Source organism: Symsagittifera roscoffensis, chromosome 7 (genome assembly GCF_963678635.1).
Source record: "Symsagittifera roscoffensis chromosome 7, txSymRosc1.1, whole genome shotgun sequence".
Lineage (NCBI taxonomy): Eukaryota > Metazoa > Xenacoelomorpha > Acoela > Convolutidae > Symsagittifera > Symsagittifera roscoffensis.
The window spans coordinates 43,997,923-44,022,098 of record NC_087068.1 but is presented as its reverse complement, the minus strand read 5'-3'; the positions used below and the strand labels follow the sequence as shown (position 1 = coordinate 44,022,098).

General features: G+C 36.7%; 2 protein-coding genes across 2 annotated transcripts in view; one reads left to right on the top strand and one right to left on the bottom strand.

Annotated features, from left to right (window-relative positions):
• LOC134852144 (choline/ethanolaminephosphotransferase 1-like) overlaps nucleotides 1-24,176 on the bottom strand; it is a 109,996-nt gene that overhangs the window by 30,560 nt on the left and 55,260 nt on the right. The window lies entirely within an intron of this gene.
• LOC134852145 (nucleoside triphosphate pyrophosphatase-like) overlaps nucleotides 249-24,176 on the top strand; it is a 117,536-nt gene continuing 93,608 nt past the window's right edge. Inside the window, exon 1 of the mRNA XM_063868441.1 lies at nucleotides 249-264. The gene's annotated coding sequence lies outside the window, so the exon portion shown is untranslated. The remainder of the gene's footprint in view (nucleotides 265-24,176) is intronic.

Here is a 24,176-nt window from a genome sequence, read left to right as displayed (position 1 = left end):
TGAAAAGAAAAACGCATTTAGGTCTCACTAAGTGCAAACACCACTCTTGCAACATCCATAAGTGCACTAAAAATTAAAAATAATAATAAACACTTAATATGCAAAATTCGTCTGACATACACATATTAAAGAAATTAGGTGAAAACAAGTTTACTTTACCACAAAGGTATAATTTAAACATGTATATTATAGATCAGAAATATGACAAAAGAAGTTACTGTTTTTAGTGTTTAGCCCAATTTTTGTGATAAACTTATTAAATAGTTCAAATTTACCGCTTGTTTGTTTTCATATCATATGCGCGCTGGGCTTTCCTCTTCTGATTATCTTACCAAATCTCACCGTCCCAGCCGTAGACTAGTGAAGCTTCCCTGGCGTAACCAGAGGCGAGAAGGAGTGAGCAGTTGGAACTACCCTTCAACAACACCACAGGTCTTACCGTTCCTTTCTAGCACTTTTTCCTTTGTTTTTTTTTAAAACTCTCAGATTTAAATGAAATTCCTTGCCCAACCATCCTCCAATCTTTCCACGTAAGAGCTTCTCCGTTGCCTTCGCTGTCTATGTTTCAGGTGGATGCCCCGATTCCAGGCAAAACGTATCCCTGACTTATCACAGAAGCTTGTAAATGGCACATCAAGGACAAGATATATCAAACCAGCTCTAGTAAAATCTACAATTCACTCTTACGGCGGCGCCACACTCCCAGATTTGTACGAAAGTTTCACAATACAGAACAAAGCGCCTCAATGGAGTAACCATTATCACCGGGTTCATTGATAATAGGCTGCATACACGAGAAATTGCGCTGAAGTGGAAAAACTTAATCAATTTAATTACAAATAAATTTCAGCCCGAAACTCTAATCATCCCCAAAATAATTCAAAGCTCCATAACGATGTTAATTGCAAACTCTACATTCAAAACCATGTGCTGTTTAGTTTGATTGATAAGATATTTCATCCACACACACTCATGGTTTCGCCCAATCTAAATCTAAAACTAACCCCTCAAATAATTTGCCGAGACGGCATCCACTTCTCTTTCTTCAGTAATGAATTCTTTACAACTGTTCTTGCTTGTATTTTTTCTGACTTCTCTTGACGATCTGACGTTACCGTTCCTCCTGATATAATGTCTGATCAAACACATTGTCTCTTATGTAACAACCACTTTCGCGGCCGTGGATACTGGTGCTCAAAATCTACAAATCGCTCTTACCGCAGCGCCACACTCCAAGAGCCGTGTATCTAGACGCAAGAAAAAGTGAGCAAATGGAATTGCCCTGCAATAACACCACAGGTTGTACCGTTCCTACCTTGCACTTTTTCCTTTGTTTTTTTTTGAAACTCTCAGATTTAAATTAAATTCTTTGCCCAACCATCACCCCCATCTTTCCACTTAAGAGCTTCTCCGTTGCCTTCGCTGTCTGTGTTTTAGGTGGATGCCCCGATTCCAGGCAAGGCGCATCTGTGAGTTCTCACAAAAGCTTGTAATTGGCACATATCAAAACAACTATAGTAAAATCTACAATTCACTCTTATCGCGGAGCCACAATCCAAGATCTGAACAAAAATTTTACAATACAGAACAAAGCGCCTCAATGCAGTAACCATTATCACCGGGTTTAATGACAATAGGCTGCATCCACAAGAAATTGCGCTGAATTGGAAAAATTTAATCAACTAAATTACAAATAAGGTTCAGCCCGAAACTCTAATCATCCTCAAAATATTCCAAAGCTCCAATAAAAACGATGTTAATTGCAAACTCTACAATCATAACCATGTAATGATTAACTTGATTAATAAAATTATTCATCAACACACACTCATTGTTTCTCCCAATCTTAATCTAAATCTAACCCCTCAAATGTTCTGCCGAGACGGCATCCACTTCTCGCGACCTTTACAGAGGCAGCGACCACGATGAAAATTTCAGCTGCTTTCGCTGCACCTCTCTGACTACAGACAACACTACAACTGACATCCAAGTCCCTCTAACCCTAATGAGCACCGGAAAATTATCGAGTGCTATTGCTAAGATAATTGTTAACTCCGAAGGATTTCTCTCAAGCAAGGAAACCGTCAAAGGTCAAACTGTTGAGCAAATCTTCATTGAGAAACACCCTCCCGCGGAGCCAATAAAAAACAACTATATAACATCATGCTCTGAAGATACAATCCCTTTCCACTCATCCACGTCCGACCAAAAAATGTCCAGAAAATTAGGAAGGCTGCCATGACAACACATGGTTTTCATAGACCCTCAGGCCTGGATGCAAATGAGTGGAGACGCATACTAACGCACTTTGGTCAACAGTCAGTTCAAATATCAAAGACACTAGCCAAAATTGCACAAAAAATATCGACAGAAATACTGAGTCCTGAGCTGCTCGAATCATACAATACCTGTCGACTAATTCCACTTGATAAAAACCCCAGGAGTTTGGCCATTTGGCATAGGCGAAATCATCCGCAGAATAATAGGTAGAACGATAACAAAGTGCTTAAATAGCGAACATATGGTACTTGTATCGTATTATCAACTATGCCTTGGCCAAAAATGTGGCATCGAAAATGGAATTCATACGCTTAGGAAGCAATACGAGAAAACAGATTCCAATGCAATATTACTGATAGACGCCAAAAATGCATTTAACTCCCTAAACTGGAACCTGGCTTTGAAAAACATTGCAATTGTATGCCTTTCTTTAGTACCCGCTATACAGAAATCATACTCTAATCCATCAAACTCTTCGTAAATAAAAAGTTATCCTATCTAGAGAAGGAACCACACAAGGAGACCCATTATTAGCAATGGCGATGTACGGGCTAGCTTTTCATCTTTAATAAAACTACGCAACGATAACAGCTGAACTCAGAAATGGTATGCAGACAATGGGAGCGCGGTCGGAGGTTTGAAAAGCTTGGGAACAGTTCTTGACAATATTATCAAACACGGAAAAAAGTTTGGATATCATGTAAAAGCATCGAAACGCCAGCTCATTGTAAGAGATGAAAAATTTAAAAAGGCGTTCAAATTGTTCAAAAATACCAAAACTGAAATGAAGAAAGGGGCCAAAGTGCTTGGTTCTGTCATAGGATACGAGGTTGAATGTAAAACTTACTAAGAAATTGAGTTAGTAGAACATAACAAAATACTGAAAAAAGTTTGCATGATCGCGAAAACATCACCACAAAAAGTGTACTCCTGTTACACCAAAGAGGTACAATAAAAATTATCGTGTTTTAGCTAGAACTACTCGCAATACCACAGAAAACATGCAGGCCTGCGCGAAGCTACTGCAGGAAAAGTTCATTCCAAATTTAATTGGTAAAGATAATATCAGCCATCAACTTAGAGACATCAATTTTTGCCACTGAAAATGAGTGGTCTAAATATCAAGCTACCTTCTGACTGCGAGAAGTTTTTAGAATCGCCAATTAAAACATCGTCAGTCTTAGAAACACACGACCCATTAACAGCTATATCTGAGCAAAAAAAAATCTTTGCGAAAAACAAAACACTTAAAACGGAAAAAAACCTAAAATACGCGCTTGAGCTAGACTCCAAAAATGGAGCCTCAAACTGGTTAAACACACTGCCTTTAAGTAGATATAATTTCAACCTAAATATATCCGAATTGAGGGAAGTTATTTTTCTCAGATATGAATGGGAACGAACCATTATTCCACTTACATGAAGTATGACGTAATCAAAGCTACCTTTGCCAACCTCATGGGCGAGGTTTGCTATGATGTTGAAACTGAGCCGAAACTTCAGTCGTTGCAAGGCGAGAGCTTTGTCAACAATTCAACCACAAGTGATAAAGACCCTTGACTAGATGTAGAAGCAAACGGATTATGGGGCTCAAGGTTTAACCGATTCTTCTTTGATGTCAATGTCTTCAACTCACACGCGCAAAAAGCAAAAGTTTCACGAAGACTACTGAAAGACGCCTAAAAGTACCACGAATCACTAAAAAATTCAAAATAATAACAGAGAGTTTTGGCACCTTCCGTCGCAGCAGGAAAAAGACATTAGAGGTCTTAGTGATCATGTATTGTTGAAAAGGAGGCTAGGATATCCTAGATTTTTTATTTTCGAAAATTCGATTGCAGACAGTCTATTTCTGAGAAATACGAAAAATGGCCATTTTTGTTTGAAAAGTCCCAAAAAACACAACAACAACCGATTTAGTGAGAGACAGACGTTCGTGAATATAGAAAAAAAATGAAGCCTCTTATCGTGACGATCACGCACGACAAGACACTTAACGGAGGTAATTAGCCAGAAAGGAGGCTTCAGTGGGGAAGAAGGAAGAAGCAGTACCCTCCCGTGCCACGAATTGGTAGTAATAACGACGTTATTACAGAAAAAGCAGGGAATCGGAGGCTCGGCCCCAAGAGTCATCATATGGTGAAAGACTGTAATAAACACACTTTTTAGCTACTCTGATGTCATAAACATTTGAAATAACACCGGTATTATTGGTTGCTTTAGAACATGAGTAGCTAGAAAGAGGAAAGGATCTATCCATTTTTCTCCATTTTTAATATAGAACGGTAACCAAAAACAAGGTAAAATAGGATATTCGAGCCGTGTTTTTAATAGCAATCAAGTAGTCTGGGGTTCCGAGACCCAGCTATGTGGTTGTCTTCGCATGTAAAAGGAACCTGATTAAAAGTCGTTTGACTGATGTCTTGAAAACATTATCCTTTTACTTAGCCTAAACAGATCAGAAAATCAACTGGCTAGGTCGAGGCAGTGAAAAACGAGTAGAATTTAGGTATCTGACGTCGGCCAGTCGTCCATTCGTACTTTTTCTACGCTCCATCACTGTGTAGTTTTTGGGCAAATGTTACACCCAGTCGAACAGAGCATCTTCTGCCTGCTGATTGTTAGCTGCACTGCTGGTGCCGCACAAGCAGCTACACGAACATTGCAGCGCATAGCTGAAAAACTTAGTTAAAAAAGGTATGAAAGCTACTCAGAAACAAAAAACGAATTAAGAATTAAGAAAAGCATCGTGCTGCTCAGGATCGCTATCCTTTGTATACGGGGATGCAGATCACTTCGTAAAACTCAAATCATAGACACTTCATTTAATAATATTAAAGAGGAGGGACGATTGAAGTAAATACCTCTAATGACAATGCATTGAATACTGACTCGGTTTAATTCCTGCAAAATTGTTTACTGATGTGTTTATATAAAGCTGCTATGAGCTCTATCCAGCTTGTGCACGACCGTGCCTAAACGGAAGGGTCCTTTTATAATTTACCCTTTTTTCTGTTTTTCCCTGAATGATCTTCAAATTATTCCATGATAATTTCTCATAAGTTGCCACTGATGGTTCTTCGGTGAACTATTAAAGTTTGAAACCTCTACGGCAAATGAGGACAGGAAAAGTTTGAGGAGATGGTAGTGAAAGCCCGATCGCTGGTGCAAAATAAGCCTTGAGAACCGTCTCTAAATATTTTACTACTACTACTACTACTACTACTACTACTACTACTACTACTACTACTACTACTACTACTACTGCTGCTGCTGCTAAATCGTCAAACAGTGGTGGGCTTTGCGTTTCCATTTGGTGAGGCGTCAAGACAACTTAAAGACAACATCAGAAAACCATAGAAAAAATTAAGTAAAAAACTGTCCGATAGACAAGATAAACCTCTTGGGGGGAGAAAATAGCATTAATTTAAGATGCTTGTTAACATTGAACTGCCTGGATGGTTACTTGAATTTTTGTCCATGGGTCCGAAGCATCTAATAAGAGAAGAGTTTAACAAAACGTTTTTTTTGGCTGATATCGACATTTTCCATTCACAATTGAGAAACCAAAAACACTTGGTAAAACTTTAATTGAAATAGAAGCCTCAAGAGACCAAGCCGTTGAAAAACGAGGAAATATTTAAGAGATAATGGGTTGCTGGCTGTGCCTTTTGATAAAGGGGTTGGTTTTTGCATAATGAGGAAACGAACGTATGAATCAAAGCGGTAATCATTGTTGCAATCGGCATAGTTTTTGAAGAAAAAGGCAACCACTGATGGGGTGATACTGAAAATTGAGTAGTAAATTAGTAAAAAAGGTTACTTGCCTTGAATAAAAAAGACGAGAGAAGTTGATCAATTATAATCTAAGATGAGGTCAACAGGGGGGCAACCCGACCGTTAGTTTGGTTTTCGCATGAGAGTTTTAACAAAACAATTGCAAAGTTTCTTGACAACATCGATGGAGCCAAAATAGAAACAGAAACTAAAGATGCCAGAGAAATAAACGAAAAAATTTCTCTAGATCCGGATGAAACCATATTATCTCTGATGTGAAAAGTTTTTACAATAATGTTCCCCTGAAGGAAGCAATTGAAATTGCCTTACAGAATCTGTACAGCCAGAAGTCTCCCCCGAAATTCATAGAGCAACTATGAAAAGATTTTTGAATATGGCGATCAGCAAAATATAATTCAGGTGTAAAGATTCATGGTTTTTGCAAGTTGATGGTCTAGACGCGGGCGCTTCCCTCGTTGTACTTCTTGCGAACATATGGTTGAAAGAGTACGAGTTTGCTCTAAGACAACAAAAAACGGTAGCAACGGAGTTACAGCCAATGAATTACAAAAATGGTTTGTGCACGTGTTGGCGCAGGAAAAAAACATACTGATCAAAAGTTGTTGAATGCGAGAGTTGCCGAAACTGGTATCATCTAAAAAAAGGAAAACTTCCGATGATGTATACCCATCATTAACCGAGATATTCTGGTTCTGTGAACGCTGCTTCCGCGCTAAGAACGAGGAGAAGAATACTCCACAAGTAAAATTCATTCTCGCGCATGTGGATCGCAATGTTAGAACAATCAAACGTGAGGCGAGTTGTCTCCTCGATGCCGCCAATTCTCTTCACCCAGTTCTGCAGTTCATTATAGAGGAAACTAACTCAGAGGGGAAATTGTCGTTCCTGCATTTGAACATAAATGTGTCGCAGGGTAGGGGTGTTACCTGCAATTAGCATCGAAAAGCAACAGATACTGGGACTCTACTGAACTATAGAAGCTGCACTTCAACTCAGTATAAGCGTAGTGTTATCCAAGGAATTGTACACAGAGTTTTTAGGAGTACATCTACTTGTGAGCAGTTTGATAAGATTATGGAAACTAATAGGGCGCAGTGGTTGACAAATCAATACCCTGAAAAAAGGCCCGCAAACTCAAAATTATCGAGGGCAGTGGCAAGCCCTTGGATGGTGAGAGGAGTTCTTCAACTCACTCATTAAAAGTTGTGAAGCCCCCAATGCTCATGTTGCAATATAGAGATAACCAAAACCAGTATTTCGCAAGCAGAATACATAATTTAACCAACGTTTCATCACAAAAAATCACTTGTTTACCATCGCTGGAGATTGCATGTATGAAATCTATTAGATTGTAGGTATGAAATCTATTAGATTGCATGTATGAAATCTTACGAGCTAGAATCTTTGCAACGCCAAGCGTCTGAATTAGAAACCCGGAGAAGTCAAGGAAAAAACGAAAAAGTTTAAGTCTTTCTAAACGGATCACTTATTACCAAAAAAATGTAAATGAACCTAATTTGGTAATTGAAAGACTAAAGGCTTTCTTTGAACAAACAAAACGAATTCTCAAGAAAGAAGGAAAGAAAAATTGCTCAAGGAACAATGGTAAAAAAGAAAAAAAAGGAATAAGAAGATAAGGTTTTTTTAAGGAATTCCCAAATGCCAGCCCAAAAAACGAACCTCAAACGCTTTCAACTCTTGATAGAGAAGCAACAACACAGGGAATGATATAATCCGATCACACCAGTACTCCATCGACAGATTGTATATAAAAAGAAACGATTGCTACTTCTGGAGAGGATCAAACTAGTAGAACCACTAACGAGACAAAGAGAAGTTTAGGAATTAAACCAGTGTCCGAAATTCCAGTAAGAGAAAAATCAACAACAAACTATATTCTAAGCTGGTGATGATAGTAGTAGATGTTGGAGGATATGGGGGATTCTTGGTGACCGACATGTTTTAAGATAGGGAATAGACCATCCGGTCACCAAGTTATGTTTTAACCTCGGGTATATAGTCAACAATGTATTCAGGTAAGGAATAGAATTGGCAAGATTTCATGATTTGTGCGATGGTAATAGAATGTCTAGTTTTCTCGCAAACTTTTTGGCGCGCGTTATCCACTCGGTGAATATCAATGGTTAATTACGTGTAGGTTGTGGAGAGAAGGTATAATGTTTTTTGTAGTATAGTAATTCAATGGTAAGATTTTCAAAAATTGAGTTTTTTTTATCAAAAAAGTTGAATTTTTTTTAAAAAACTTCAAAACACTATGAAACACTATTAACTAATTGTACTTTTTGAAAAAGTGCTCGATCAACCTAAAACTATGCTTAAATCTACTGAAACTTCAAAAAATCGAGTTTTTGAGAAAAATAAACTATATTACAAGAAAATATATGAAAAGAGAATATGTAAATCACTGCGTCGTATTTTAAATTTACTGCAACTTTTTATTAAAAATCAACAAAATACTACTACGTTTATAAATTTAAAACATGACATCACGTCTTAGAAGTTTGTAATATTGCTTCAGCTCTTATAAATTCAATGCTTTTGAATGAATTAGCCATCTTGAACTTGTCTTTTTGGATAAAAATTGCTAAGTCCTCTCTTTGTTTGCTTATATGTGGCCATCATATGGCTTACAATTCTGATTCCTCTGTTTGTAGATGTGAGGTTGACTGCTTTATCGCGTACTCTCCTGTACTTTGCCATGGGTCCGTCTCCATATCTTCTAGAAACGGCTTGCTTAATCCTTTGCTGCTAAACTTGAACTTATCGGACTTGTTGTCATAGAGGCAATAAGTTTTGCTACACAAACATAGCATTACTGTACACCTGAATTCCTCTTTGAAAAGTCCCGGCTCCAGTTCATCATGCTTTTTACGCGTACTGCAACATGTTCGAGGAAGAATTTATTTTTTTGCATCCGTCTTGTAATAGTCTCTGCAGTCATTTTCCCTCATTTTTTCCAAGCAGCTCCATTTTCTGGTTGGATCCAGTCGTATAAGTTTTCTTCAGCAAGAGCTAATTAAAGTGAGTCTGTGTCCGTTTTCAACTGTTCAAACTTTTATAGATCACAGAACTTGTCAAAAAACTTGTAGTAAAGCTCCAACATTCTCAGTTTCGCATACTGAAATTTGGAAGATCCAACAATTATGGGCTCTCTGTGTTCAATGGTCGTTTTCAACAACTTCACCTCATACATGTCTTTTCAGCTGTATTCAGTCTTTTGAACGGTGGTTCGTTGATTGCCTTATGAGCCTTTGAGATATTTCGTGATTGTATGTCTGGATCTATCCATGATCTGATCTTCCGTAATAACTGCTTCTGTTCCTGGTTGATCGGCAGAGCGTTGGACTTTACTAGGGGCTAGTTCGCCCACCTGTGTTGCGTTCGAGGCTAGACATGCGCACCTGTGCCATGGGACTAAGTTCACCCCTTAAGCACTTTTTTCATCTCTTCTGGTGATTCCCACGGGCTCAGACTGTGAACTATGGCTATATGTTGTCTGGGCTCGCTTCAGTAGATCCCTGATCATGGCATGTGGAGGATGTCTACCCACTTTTTTCTTCCCAGCAAACCCGTGGAATCCATCGAGGCCTACCAACATGCCACAGATGCTTAAATTCTGCTGGCATATTTTGCAGAATTTCAAATAACCGCATAATCAGGTCTAAAAAGTATGCGGACCTGATAGGTAGTGAATTTCAAATCTAAAGCTTGAGTCGAGTACGCATTGAGCCATGCTCCGGACAAATAACCTTGACAGAGTTCAGTCTTGCTGTAAATAAGCACATCGGTAAATTTTATTTTTTGATTTTTAGACTTTGTCTTGTTCGTTTTATTTCTGATTGGCTTTGTTTTCAATTGTTTTTACAAGCCTGCTACACAGCTTCTTTGAATATCATTTATGGATGTTGAACGCTAAGTAAAACTTCATCAATAGCAAAAGTTATTTCATTTGCGAGAGCAAGTGACTTGTAATCGGGGATTAGATTTTTTTCCCGTAGAAAACTTTGCTTTCACATTTGCTGCTCAATTTCAGTTGCTGCTCAGACATGCTCAATTTTCTGAAAGTTCCAGTCAAGCTACTTCTTAATTCACTTGAGATAGTAATTAACTTTTAAAATATATTTTTTTAATGAATGTTTTTTTTTTGAATTTGGTTTTCCTATTTTTGTCGGCTGATTTTCCGTTTTTTTCACTAATTTAGAAAAAAAATAAAGTTTTTCTCTAAAACTACTGTTTCGGTTTGTGAAAAATGGTATAAATGGCAAGACCGCCCACTCCATTGTATGCCTGCATACATGCCTAGTCTCTTTTTAACATAACCCACTTTCTACAGCCTTCGAAAAAGTTGCCATTGATACCATTTTTCACAAATCGAAACAGTAGTTTTTGAGAAAAACTTATTTTTTGAATTTGTGAAAATTATTTTCCCAAGCGTCTAAGGGAATGGATTTTTGATCCACTCTTTGGGCTTTTTTATTTCTGGAACAATACCCTCCCTTATCTGAGATTTTGGGTGCATTGGAGAGAACGGCTTGCGGGATTTCTGTATCGATTGCAAAAATAGGTTGAGTGATGCTACCTGCATTACTGGAGATACCCATGTTTTCTTCCACTAAAGTTTTATGGCACTCGGAAAAGTCAAATGTTTGATTTTTTTGACCGTTTTTTTTAAACGTTTTGAATATTCTCAAAAACTACCCTCCCAATTTTGAGATGTTGGGTTCTACGGGTTTAACGTGTTGCTTGAAGCTCCCCTGCTCTAGCGAGTACGGCCAATTTCGTAAAACGAAATGAATTTGCCTGATAACTTCCCTCCCTAATCAGATTTTAGGTTCAATGAAAAGAATGCGCTTTGAAAAATTGCTGTACATAAGCTACATCCAAGTTTCTTATCACAAAAAACTAATGCCCTCGGAAAATCAAGTTTTTAATTTTAGTTACCGTTTTTTGAATCGTTTTGACTTTCATCGAAAGGTACCCACCCAAATGTGGGATTTTGGGCTCAATCGATATAAAAAAAAACAAAAGCTTCCTTCTTAAAGCTGTCGCATAGAAATATTTCTTACAAAAAATTTATGGTCCTCAGAAGAGTCATTGTTTTAATTTCTTGTCCGTTTTTCGAAAATTTTGTTTAAAAAAAAAAAGTCGAATCTTATATCAAGAGTTTAATCGAGACATGAGGTTGTGGGAAGCCTCTATGTGTAAACGGCTTAACCTTAAAAATTTTATGAAAATTTTTTGTCAGTGAAAAAATTCTTATTTTTCAAAAAGAATCAAATAAGCTTATGGGTGAAGCTGAACTTTTGAATTGAAATAATGTATTTCATCTTGCATCTCTACTACAAATTCAGAAACAAATAGGTACCTTTAGATGGGCTCCTGTTCTGTAATTTGTAAATTTACTAACTCTGATTTTGAATCATTTTAATTACTTTTGTCTTGTTCAATGAGTTGGGCTTCTGTTATATCGGCGCTGTTAACTTATGTTGGGTAGTTTCTTGGGCGAAATCTTTTAAACATAGTTGGCTGCTTCAGGAGGGATAGGCCTTGAAAATTTTCATTAAAAAATATTTGTAGTTTGAATTTTTGGCTTAACGAGGGTTGACCGAAGTTTTTGGGTTTATTGACCGCTTGCTCATTGATTCTAAAGGCTGTTTATGAGTCTCATCCAAGAAAATGGCAAAAAAATGTAGTATAGTTTTTTTTAATTTTTTGAAAATCAATTTTTGAGCTGATTTTTTTTTAAAGTGACTTTTTTCAACATCTTGTAATGCAATGTTTTAAATGTACTTTAATATTCTCTGCTAATTATTAACTCCGCAATTCAATATTCAAATTTACCGAGACTCCGGTTCACTTCCCTATGTCTAGATATTCAGAGCAATTTTTTTTTACTAAACTTGTCGGATTTTATCCTCACTTTTGTTCAAAAATTTATAAGCAGTATCCTTAAATTAATTGCACGGTATTTTATTATAAAATAATTCGCGTAAGTACAAGCAAATCAAAACTTTTTTAAGAGTCGATGAACGAAGTCACACTCTTATATAGGTCGTGATGATACTTTTTTCAGGATAAGTCCAGAATTTTGTTCAGGCTCATTTTTTTTGCAGTTTGACTTTTGAATTCTGTTTAAATCAGTTCAATTCCTTTGTTCAAATGAAGGTAAATTCCTCTACCCAACATCGAAAAAGAAAACTTGACAAAAAACGATCACTTTTTTTGTTTCAAAATAGGTGTTATTTTTTAGATTCCCCAGCGAAATAGAAGATTTAGTGATTGATCCAGTTTTCTCAAATTGATTTAATTTCAGCAAAAAATTGTCCATCATAAAGTTTTCTAGTAAATTAAAAAGCGTTAACGCTATCTATTTTTTATTCGAATTCGAAAGCTGAGAATTTTTTCTTTAAGTTGCGTTCATTGAATCTTTTCTTCTTGTCTGTTGACTATGTTCAATTGTTTGCAAATTGTTTGCAAAAATTGAAAATGCAATTCTTGGTTGCTGTCCTTCGGTTTTTTCTAGTTTGTTTTTCAAAAATATTCTCCATTTTTTCAGGAGATTTTATATCCCTTTTATTGTCTATAGAGTATCATATCCTATATCGTATCATATGAATTAGGCGGTTTTGTTTGTGAATGCTGAAAATCATATTTTCGAAGTGAGAAACAGCAAACATATGCTTCATTTTTTTTTTGTTTTTGAAATAATCATTCACTAACTTTTTAAATGCCTTTGAATCTGTTATACACATTAAAAAACGTCATGAAAATGGATTCCTTTAAGGAAGTCAACAGTTTGTTCTCATTAATTGTCCTTTCGGTTTGCTTGCTGGAATATTGAAGAAGTTTATAAAACGGGCCTTGATTGATGAAAACTTTTTGCAAACCTTTTCATGCAATGAAATAAATATAAATGTAAAGTTTATTGCTCTATGAGCTTGCCTTAAAACTTCAATTTTTGTAGTGGAACGATTCCAGCTTTGGCAACAAATTGAATATAAAAAAGTATTCACTATTTGCAATGAAACGAAAACAAATCAGAATTTCGTTTCTTGATTGTTTGCTTGAAAAAAAATCGCGTTTTACACTTTATGGGTAGCTTTTGTTTCGGTTGTTAAAGACCCAGTGACAGAGTAGTGTATGGCATTCGTTGTGAAGGCTCAAGATGCACGTAGTATCAAAATTCATTTTCTACCCTTTCTCTTTTTTGCCTTTTTTAAAGATACTTCTTAGCTTTTCACCTCGCACGTGTCTTTGTGAAGTGCAGTTTCGCCTCTCTGCATGATTTGAAACCGTTAGAATTTTTTGTGAAGGTATTTAGGCTATAAAACTAGACCTGCAGTCTTCAAGAGTTTTCTAGCTTGCTATAAAATTTTTGAGCAATTATTAATTCGAACAATTTTTTTTGCAGAAGTTTTTCAACCTGAAGTTTTTCAAAATTTTATTTTTCATCACCTGATAGCTTGCTAGAAATAAAATGTTTTTCTGGATTTAATTCCGGTGTATCAAAATTTTTTGCTATAATTGAAGTCTTCGAAAAGAAATGAAATGTTTCATTGCTTGAGTAGTCTGCTTGAAAATTTTAAACTTCAGACAAGTGGATTCAACATCCTAATGTTTACAAATTATTCAATAAATTTTATTTAGTTTGCTTGAAAAACAAACAGTTTGGCATTTTTTTTCATTAATTTGGCCGAAATAATTTGCATTCCCTGAAAAGCTTGGTTGGTAGTTTAATGTAGTTTTTGCTTCAATAGTTATAAATAATGCGTCCAGTATTTTTTCCTTTACTGATTCAATTGTCTGAAAAAGCGCTATTTTTGAATTGATTTAATGTACTAACACTAATTTATTGTTTTCTTGTCTAAAAGACTGATTGTTTTCAAACTATTACAATTGACTTGAATTATGGTTAAAATTTTCATATTATAAATTTTTTAAAATTAAAAAGCTGGAAGATTAAATGATTTGTCATACAAATTGTATTCAAAATTGACAACTTTCTAATGAATATGAGATTTGCATAAAAACAGTTGAACGAGCTTGCTAGTGTTCATTTTTTGTTAATTCAAATTTATTATCTTCCACGCTCTTTTTCTAGCTGTAAATTATATGCTCGGGACGACAAATGTCCTGAGTTAAGATTCGGCCTGGCGCTTTTCTTTTTTCAAATTTAGAAAATTTGTGTAAAAAAGAAGTTTTATTTATTTGAAAACAACTAATACCCGTTTTCAACAGACCTGCTATCGTCAGCGTCAAAAACCTTTTCAAATCCATTGAAGGTGATGTCACAACGTAATGTTTTCAAACATCTATTTTTCTCAAAACTTTTTTCAAGATTTTTAGAAAATTTGTCATTGAAAATTTAATTCGAAATTCTTTTGTTGGTGTTATTTGGCAATTGTTGAATCAGGTTCAAGAAGTTTTCTTTTTTCAATTTTTTTTTCGTTTTGATCTTAGTGATTAGCAAGCAATGGATAGTGGTTTTTGATAATAAGTCCATATTTTCCCAATGCACAAGCGGTTTGCTGTATTTCAAGATTTTTTGCAAGTTTGTTTGGTAAACTGGAAAAATTTGCATCCCGATTTTTGTTTTACATTTTGTATGAGACGGATTTGGCATTCAAGATGTGAGACACTTTTGGCATTCAATTTTGTATCCCAAGTGGTGCGAAACACGGTTTTGCCTGTGTCTTTAATTTTGGGCTCTTTTTCCTTCCCCCCACCTGCAAATTTTTATAATTAAAATTTTTGTTCACATTGTCCGATTAACATGAAAATTGTCATGCAGACCAATTAGGCCGTGACAAACATATTTGGTCTTCATAATTAACCTTGTGAAACTACTCGTAAGACCATAAAATTGTTGCTAGTGTGAGTTGACAGGAAAAGGAAAAAGAGGCATTTTTAGTTTGAATTTAGCAAATTAGACAGTACTCTCAACTTTTCTGAAACAGACGCATTGAATGAGAGTCCCGTAAATTAGACTTATCTATTTATTCAGACCATGTCAGCGTGCATGCTAGACAACCTTGCGAGAACTTGTTGTCCTACTAAGTTATCAACAGCAGTTTCAAATCAAAATTGATGTTATAAAGTTTTTTGACTGAAAAGTTAAGAACAAATTAATCAAGCGTTGAACAAAATTTTGTTCTGTGTTTTGGTTTGCATAGGTTCATCTTTTTTTTGTTGCTTAATAATATCCAAGGGTAAAACGAAGTTTAACCTTCGGTTTTTGCAGTTGATCGCGAAACTCCAGCCCAGCTCGTAAAGTGAAATTTGCTATTGATGATCGTCAAGTTATTGTATAGTATGTAGTTTTACACAATTTTTAATTTGACCTCCTTTTCAATGTCTTTTTTCAGTAATTGAATCTCTAACTTTTCTTACAACGTCAGTGAAGCTGAGCAAACTAGCTGAAAGGAGTGCAGTCGATGAAAAAAGTTGCCAAAATCAGAAGAATTTTATTAAACCATTATATCAAACTTAGATAAAACATTATCAGACGGCATAGTTAGAGATATATATTTCAAATAAGTGTTAGTTTTAGTGTTGATTAATTAGTTAATTTTTTATTCTCTATTTGGGTAATTGTTTTCAAAGTATTTAAACTATATTTTATGTACATTTATTTTACAATTGCATACGGAAGGTAAAAATATTGGAAGGGAATTGTCAAAATATGGTTAATTGATCAACTCCTGAGGTTATTTTACACTCATGTTTATAGTTGGTTATTTGAATCAGTTCCTCCAAAGCTTTAATGTGATTCCATTTGTCTCTGATCAGCCTCGAAATATCTGCCGCATTGCAATTTCCGAATTCTTCGAGTTGAATTTGGGTGAGTAACAAATTTGCAGGGAAACCTTCTTTGAGAAGAATTTTAATAGACGTCACCAATTGCTCTGAGGATTGTATTAAATTTTGACGGGTGACTGATACACCTGAATATTTATCTCTGTAATTAAAAGATTAAGTTTTGGTATGGCTTGAAGAATTAGATTGTTTGAAAACGCGCTCAAGATATAGTTTCCAGAAATATGAAATCAGAAAACCGTTTGATCTTCACGAAAGATTGTTTTCACCTTGAAACAAATTTTTGGTCTTTTGTATTTATGCTAATATGATCGTAGTTTTGATTCATCATTATAGAGCATTTGATATCACAAAATAGGCTTTTGAGGTTTTCTTGTTAATTTAACAAATGTTTTGCTGTAACTGAAAAAATAACAGTTTAGGAGTAGAAAACTGCAAGTATGGAAAAAATATCTTACAAACTACCAAATAATACGTTTTCCTGAACATATTGGCCCGTCAAAATTTGTACCTGCGTTTTCTTCTGTAGCTTGATCACGATACCAAAATGATAACAGCATGTTTATAAGAAGTGTACTGCGAGTCTCGCCCATATGATAGTTTCTTGTCATTTCAACCTCTACCAAGCATTTGTCTATTGATCCCAGGAAATCAATAGCCCAACGGATGTTTTCCGGCTGCAGTGTTTCGCACGCTCGGGAAAGTAACCCTCTATCGTAAAATTTAGTGCTGAGGCATTGTTGGTGTGAGAGTATTTTGTCGTTCACAGATAGGTCTGGATCATAGCCGATGTACCGTTTAAATGGGAGTAGATGTGAGCCGGGATATAGTATCAGATACAAGAAGTTAAAGCTGTTGCACAAAAGACCTTCATCTAAACAAATTGGTAACGCTTCTGCGTCAAAGAAAAAAGTAATCGGCTGGCTTCCTTCTCTGCAATCAAACAATGTTTCAACCATAGTCTTAATTTTTTGGTCTACATTTTGACCGGGACGATCGTGGCGAACAAATTGGCAATTGTTGTGGAATAGTTTAAGCTCGAGATTGAGAATATTCGGAACTTGAAGAAGCTTCCGGATGCAGCCAAATAGAAAATCCATATTCTTTAATGAATAGGCAGTGTTTAAAATACCGCGTTGTAATCCAAGTTGACTAGTATACTCATCGAGTAGATCTGAAGAGACATTCTGACTGGAAATGTTTTTAAACTTTTCGAAGTCTTTGATTTGGTAAAATTCAACCCATTTTCTTTCAATCAATTCAATTTTATCGTCTACCCAAAACTTTGGATGAAATCTAGTGTATCTGTCTAGTGATAAGTGCTCTAGCTCTATTGGTGATTTTCCAGTTAACGAGAGAAGTTCAAGTATGACATTTATGGGAATACACTTTTCTTCATTAGTTTCTCCGGTAGTGATATCAGTCACGTTTTTGAACAGATACCAAACGAAAAACTTCACAAACCATCGGGAACGTTCATCATAGGTTTCAAAAAATAATCGTCTCTCTGCTGGCATGAAAACGTTGTAATGTACAAATTTTTTTAATACGACAACTGCATCACGTGGATTATATCTGAAGACAATTTCTTTCATCACACCCTCCATTGAGTAACATTTTATGATTATGCGATTGAAATTATGTTTCTCGGATTCTGTGATCTGGCTTTTGGCAATCCATGATATGGGACAATTCTCCGAGTTGAAGTGGTCCCACAGAAGGTAAAAAGGTAACCCAGTTTGCATTAGTACCAACAATCCTCGTTAGATGTCCTGGTCGGTTTTACCTGACGACATTAACACAGTTACAATTGTCTTCTCGCCGATTGAAAGAGGATGAATAAACCAAAGCGGGCTCGAGTCGAATTTCGGATCGAAAATATTCTTCAGAAAATCTATTGACCAGCAGATATTTTCATGTTTTCCAGTTTCGCAGGCGTAGTAGAGCAACCCATTGTTCCACTCATAGTTTTTTAGAAAGTTAAAATACTCAATTCCTTTTGCCACCTTCAGTGGCAATGATTTGTAGAAAAACGAATAAAATTCCAAGATGAAATGAAAAATATCTAGCCCTTTGTTAAAATCCAGAGGTTCTGGGTACCAACCAATATTTTTGTAGAACATAATGAAAAACGATAAACAAGGAAGGATTTTGGGAGCGATTTTTGAAAAAGATGTGTGCGTGCTGAGGAGATGTTGCGTTTCCCATTCAAGAAGGTTGTAATTTTTTGTTCGTAGTAAGTTCACCAAATGTAAAACTGTTGAATGTCGCTCACTTTCTATGGCTCGCTGTAAAAACCCTTTGCCGTCAAAATAGCTAGTAACAATCAGATCATACTCTTTACTACTTGCACATTTTTTCAGAGTTGGTGACAAGATAATTAAACGCGCACGTTCATCAATTTCCAAGGTTTGTAGGTCTCCAAGGTCCTGAAATCCCTCAATGGTTTTGATCCAAGAGTTTATTTGATTTAGTATAGTTTTAGCTCGAACTTGTAGGTCGAATAACAAAAACAGAATTTGCATTACAGCCAGGTCGATATCTTCAATGTATGAGCTCATTGCCTTCATCAAAACCGAAGATAGAGTTCGGGATCCATACATCTCAGTTATCTCCGATTCGAGGTTTTCAACGCTGTAGGACCTGAGAGTTTTCAAAGAAAAAAGAATCTTCGAAATTTCTCTAGTTCTTAATGCGTGAAAAAATAGGAATAGTGGACGCTCAGTCGCCGTCAATAGCTCACAGGTTTTTGAAGAGAGTAGAGATGAGTTATGTTTTCCTGAAACACTTTTTTTATTTAATAAATTTTGAACTCTAATTTAAATCTAATTGCTTGCTTTCAGGGGTCGATCTAGAATTTTCTCGAGGGTCGGATTTTCAAAAAAATTGAAGTTTTTGATTAACTTTTTTTTAAGCCGACCAAATTGATTTTCTGAGCTCACCCAACTCTCTACAAAAATTCCAATTTGACAAAACTTTCTGCACCCTTTACAAAAATTTAAAAAAAAACAGGACAAAATTGTTTTTAAGCTCTTTTTTGAAAAACTTTGACCAAGGGGTGTTCATTACAGATTTTTTTTGTATACTCTTTTATTCCGACTTTTGACGAAAGTTATGGGATGTTTTTTAGACAGAAAACGACGGCAATAATTATTTGATTATTTGAAGAGAGAAAAGATGGGTTAATAGTTTTTAAAAAAAGTTAATTAAAACTTCACTAGAATTAATAAATATTTCATCAACAGTTGACATGGACTGCAAACGCGCTCAATTCAAAATCAACAATGCCCCCTTTTACTAATAAAAATTTACTATAGATACAAAAAATTATACGTGTTATTATACATACAATTTGGTTTTGTATATGCGTGCGATGAAAGAATATACTTTTTAAATTGTCTTCAGATCAGGGCTCCGATTTTTGTTTTTAGGGCAATTTGGATTTAGAAAGTATAAGTAAAAGCTTAAGCAAATGCTGCAATGCTCATGTCAAACCTCTTGATATGAATAAACATTTCTCGAGTCCGAATGGATTGATAAACACTGAATCTCAGAAAGAGTAGTACTAAAAACAGCTATTTGTTAACACAGTTATTCTAGTCTGAACCATAGTTCAGATTTACACAAAATCTTTTAGATTTGAGTTTATAGTCCACGTGGGACTGTTTATCTAGTTTTCTTTTCTTTATGTTTTTGCTCTTGTTCCGTCCTTGTTGTTGTCATTGTTGTCGTCTATGCTCCTCATCATCTTGTATTTGCTCATCGTCCTTTTCTTGTGTTCCTTTTGTATCATTGTTTTTCACGAATGGAATTTCCATGATGCTGTCCATCGTCTCGTCTTCAGTTGGTGATCTTAAGTCGGTTATGTTGTTGTTCGTTGTTTTGTTTTTTGGGCTGATGGCTTTTATAATTTTAACACAAGCCTTGTACTCGGGAGTCTTCTCTGCAAAGCCCATTTCTTGAAAGAGTAGTTTCAAGCTCGGGTAATTCTCTGATGCCGACTTTTCTGGTGGCAAGTCAATTTCAAATTGCTTCGTCTTAGAGGTGTTTGTTTTGTCTATTTTGTTGATTGGGATAGGGTTTTCGAGTGCCATTGTTAATGTTGATTGGCGGTTCCTCATTGATTTTTGTGTTGCGATGTTCCTAGGGGGCGTGCGCTTCTGATTTTGTCTCTTGGGCGATGAGACAATGTCTTCAGATACTGAAGAAAGGTTGTCATCCTTATCTGAGTCACTTGATGCTTTTTCACGCGAGCCCCCCCCCCCCTTATGCATTATCTACTGCCTCCTCTGTCTGCAGGCTCATATTCCTCGTGGCGTCTGTATCTTTCTTTTTAGTCTCCCCTCTGTTCTTTTCCCCGTTGCCTTGGCTTTCGCTTCGTCGAGCTGCCTTGGTTGTTTTGTGCCGCCTTTTTCTGCTTTGTCAGTTTGATGGGCAACTCAGTTTGTTCATCTTGTCTCAACATCGGATGTTGGGGAGATATTGGGTTTTCGATGTCTAAAAAACGTAGGCAATGTCCTGTTCTCCGTGCGGATTTATAAGCGTAGTAGTCGCTGAGCCGAGAGGGTCTGCATGGTCCGTATATTAAAGGGCTAGGAACAAATGCTGTTCCGCTATTTCTCAACAGCCTCGGTTCATTTCCAATAGGTTGTACCCATGCGGTGTGTGGTGTATATGTGAGAATTTTCCCATCTAGGGTTTTATATTTGTGCTCAAATATTTTAGAATCCTTAATCTTTGTTGCTAAACTAACTGTTTTTCCTGCCACTTGGTCTAATAGTTTTTTTCGTGTTTTTGTCAATTGTCCTTCACGTTCCCTTGTATCTTTCGTTTAGCTTGTTTGTAACTAGTTCTATGAATTTAGAATTTCCACCTGGGTCTTGTTGTGTGGAGGATTAAGCGTTTTGAAGAGGCCTTGGTAGCTGTTGATGAGGTAATTGTCACTTCGTCCTCCGACCAGCGTTGAAGATTGTGCATGATTTTCGCTGGTAATGGCGGCTTCGTAAGGTTTTTTTTGATCTAAAAACGCATATTTTGCGCTCTCCCAGTTCAGGTTGTTTGGTGAACTACTTGTTGCTATATTCGAGAGTGGGGTATTTGGTTTTTTGCCCATTTGTGCTTCAAACGAAGAGATTTTCGTGATACTGTGTGGCGTGATTCTCATTGTTATTATAATTTCTGCCACATCTGAATCTAGTTTATATGGTGTGTTCAATTGGTCTATTTTTATTACTGCTAACCTACTTTTTAGCGTTTGAATCATTCTTCCAACAACACCTATTGTTCTGTGATCGTCTATCGGTGCGAAGAGTAGTTTTATGTTGTTTGTGCGGCAAAAATTTTGAAAATTTTTAGCTCTAACTGTTGGTTCTTGATCAAACCTCAATCTTATGGGTACCTCGTATTTAGAAATGTAACTCTGCATAAACTTAATTGCAACGTCTGCTGTTGTATTTGACACAATCTTTGCAGTCGGGAAGTTTGACTATTTATCTATAGCTACTAGAATATATGCAGCTCTGTTTAATTCAACCGATAGGGGCCCCGCAAAATTTAATTGAACCTCTTCGTTGGTTTCTACTACTGGTTCCATTTGGATTGACTGCTTTTTTCCCAATATTGGTTTTAAATTTTTTCCTTACTCGGTGGAATGTCGACAACTCTGCGCCATTTGCATGGTGAAGCGATGGTTGTGGGGAAACCAGACATGTTGGCATAGGTCCAACATGGCTGCAGATCCTGGATGGGTCAAGTGAAGGCTGTCCAGTACTGTCTGCCTTAATTGCGTAGGGATGAAAAATGTTTCGTCTATCAGCAGGCAGTCCTCTCTTACATGTAGCCTATTCCGGATGTTATGCCACTACTGTCCGTAGGAGGTTTTGATGACCTCCCAGTCTCTCTTCTTGACGAAGTTTATCAGGGGCACAACTTCTGTCCTTCTTTGTAGCAGCGGCAATGACCTGACACCCCACACTCGTTGAAGTATTCGGCGGAATAGTAGCGTGTCTTCCTGTTTCTGTTGCCGCCGTGGCCTTCTCCATCGTTGCGACTAGTCCCTCCGTTATTATGTGGTGACTAGTTCTGTTGTGTCGTGGCAGTCATTGTTGGAGGTTTCACGCTTACGTTCTTTTTTCCTGGAGACATACATTGGGGTTCACGCGGCTGACCCAAATTTCTTGCAAGTCATCAATTGCTCTGTTGTTTTCCGTCTGAGTGGCCATGGTTGCCGTGGTTGTATCTGTTTGAGCGGTTTGAGTCTCTTTGGTGTTATTCTTTTGCTTGTTGTCTTTCATTGTTGCTTCCGGGGTGGTACTGTCTCCGAAGATAATTCGATGAAAGTTGGACTGAATGCTCTTCTTTGATATCAGTTCCCTTGCATCCGCGACTGATGCCGTTGAAGTTGATGTTTTGGCTGATGTTTTGGGTTCGGGCCCGGTTTAGTTTTTATCCCTTTGTTTGGGGGTCGCTTATGCCATCTCGGGCCCGATAAGCTCTCTTCCCGGTCGCATGTCCCCTGCCAATTTGTGGATTCTTCTTTCCTGCCGCGTGGTTCATTCGATTTGAGTTCTGTGGGGAAGAAGCCACCTTAGAATCTTTTTGTTTCTTGTTTTCTGCTCATATTTATGTGTTTGATGATTGAAATTGCGTTGATTGAGGTTTCTTGGCAAGTGTTGAAGTTTAAAATTTTTGACTGAGAGAGAGTTGACTGACCGTGAGCAAAACTTGAGTTAGACTGAATATGTCTTTGGGACAGCAATTGACCGCTTGCGGAATGTTTGGAATGTTCAGTTGTTAATTGAGCATTTTAACTAGCATCCAACAATCCTTTGTTTTTCGCGCGCTTTTTGATCAGCTCATAAGGCGCTTTGTTTTGATTGCCCAGATTATTTAGGATGACATTGTCAATCAATTCTAGGTTGTTTATGAATGCATTAATTGACGCTACTACAAATTCCTCATCGTACTCGCTAGGAGGTATTGCCATTCCAGCCAGATTTTGTGGCATATAGTCTATAAGTCCCATTTTATTTCCAGCTAGATGCTTGATGTCAAAGTGAAATAGTATCAATTGGTCGATCCAGCGTGTCAGCCGGCTATGACTTGTTTTTGATTGTTCACTTGCGTTTAAAGCGCTGATTAAAGCTTCGTTATCCGTATTGACGAGGAAATGTTTGCCATATAAATAGTATTTAAAGTGTTCGATTGCCCATACAACTCCCAATAATTCTAGTTCGTTTACAGAAAATTTTTCCTCGAGAGAGTTTGATAAACGTGACGCATATGCTAAAGCCACCCAGCCTTTTGGTGAATATTGCTCTAATGACGCCCCTAACCCTGTAGCAGATGCATCACATACGATACGAGTATCTAGATGTTGGTCAAAATGTTTGTTTTGTGTAATTCAGCTACTAGTTTTAGTATATTTCTAAATACTATGTTATGTTCTGGTGACCTATGCAATGGGCGTAACTCGGTTGTGCTAGCTTTGGTATATACCGTGTGAGATGCTTGCACAGCTTTTCATAAAGCTTTTCAGTTGTTTAAAGGATTTGGGCGGTGAAAGTTTTTCAATCGCCTCTGTTTTCTTTAAAATTGTTTATGTTCCCTCGATGTTGATGTCAAAACCTACCCACTCAACCGGTTTGCATGCAAACTTACATTTATCTAATGAAATCGCAAGGTTTTCATCCTCGAGTTTTGTTAAAACTGTTTGGAGTTTTTGACGATGTGACTCCACCGATCTTTTCGTCACAATCAGTATATCGTCTAGATACGCGTATGTATTGGTGCAGTTTGTGAGCGTTAATCAATTTTATTCTGCAATTCTGACATATCCGTAAGACCGCAAATCCCGTTTGGAATTGGTATGTTCCGGTGGCGTTGCCACCAAAAGGACTGAAATTACACTGTTCTCTGGTTGTTTTGTCCAAAGGGATTTGCGAACATGCGTACCGCAGATCGAGTGTAGAGAATAACGTTTGATTTGATTTGTCCGATTTCACCTTTGTGTAATATGTTTCCAGGAGTAGGTCTATGTTAGGCTTTTGGTATTTGTTTTTATGTATAAATTTGTTGATCTTTTTGGAATCTAATAGCAGTTTGACTGTCCGATCCTTTTTTACTGTTAAAACGATGGGGCTGATGAATTGTTCATCCAAACATTTGTCCAATTTGATATTGTGTTTTTGGTCTATCAGCTTGTTTAGTTCCGCTTCAACCCGTTCCTGTAGGTGTATTGGTATACGTCGTCCTTTTTGTCG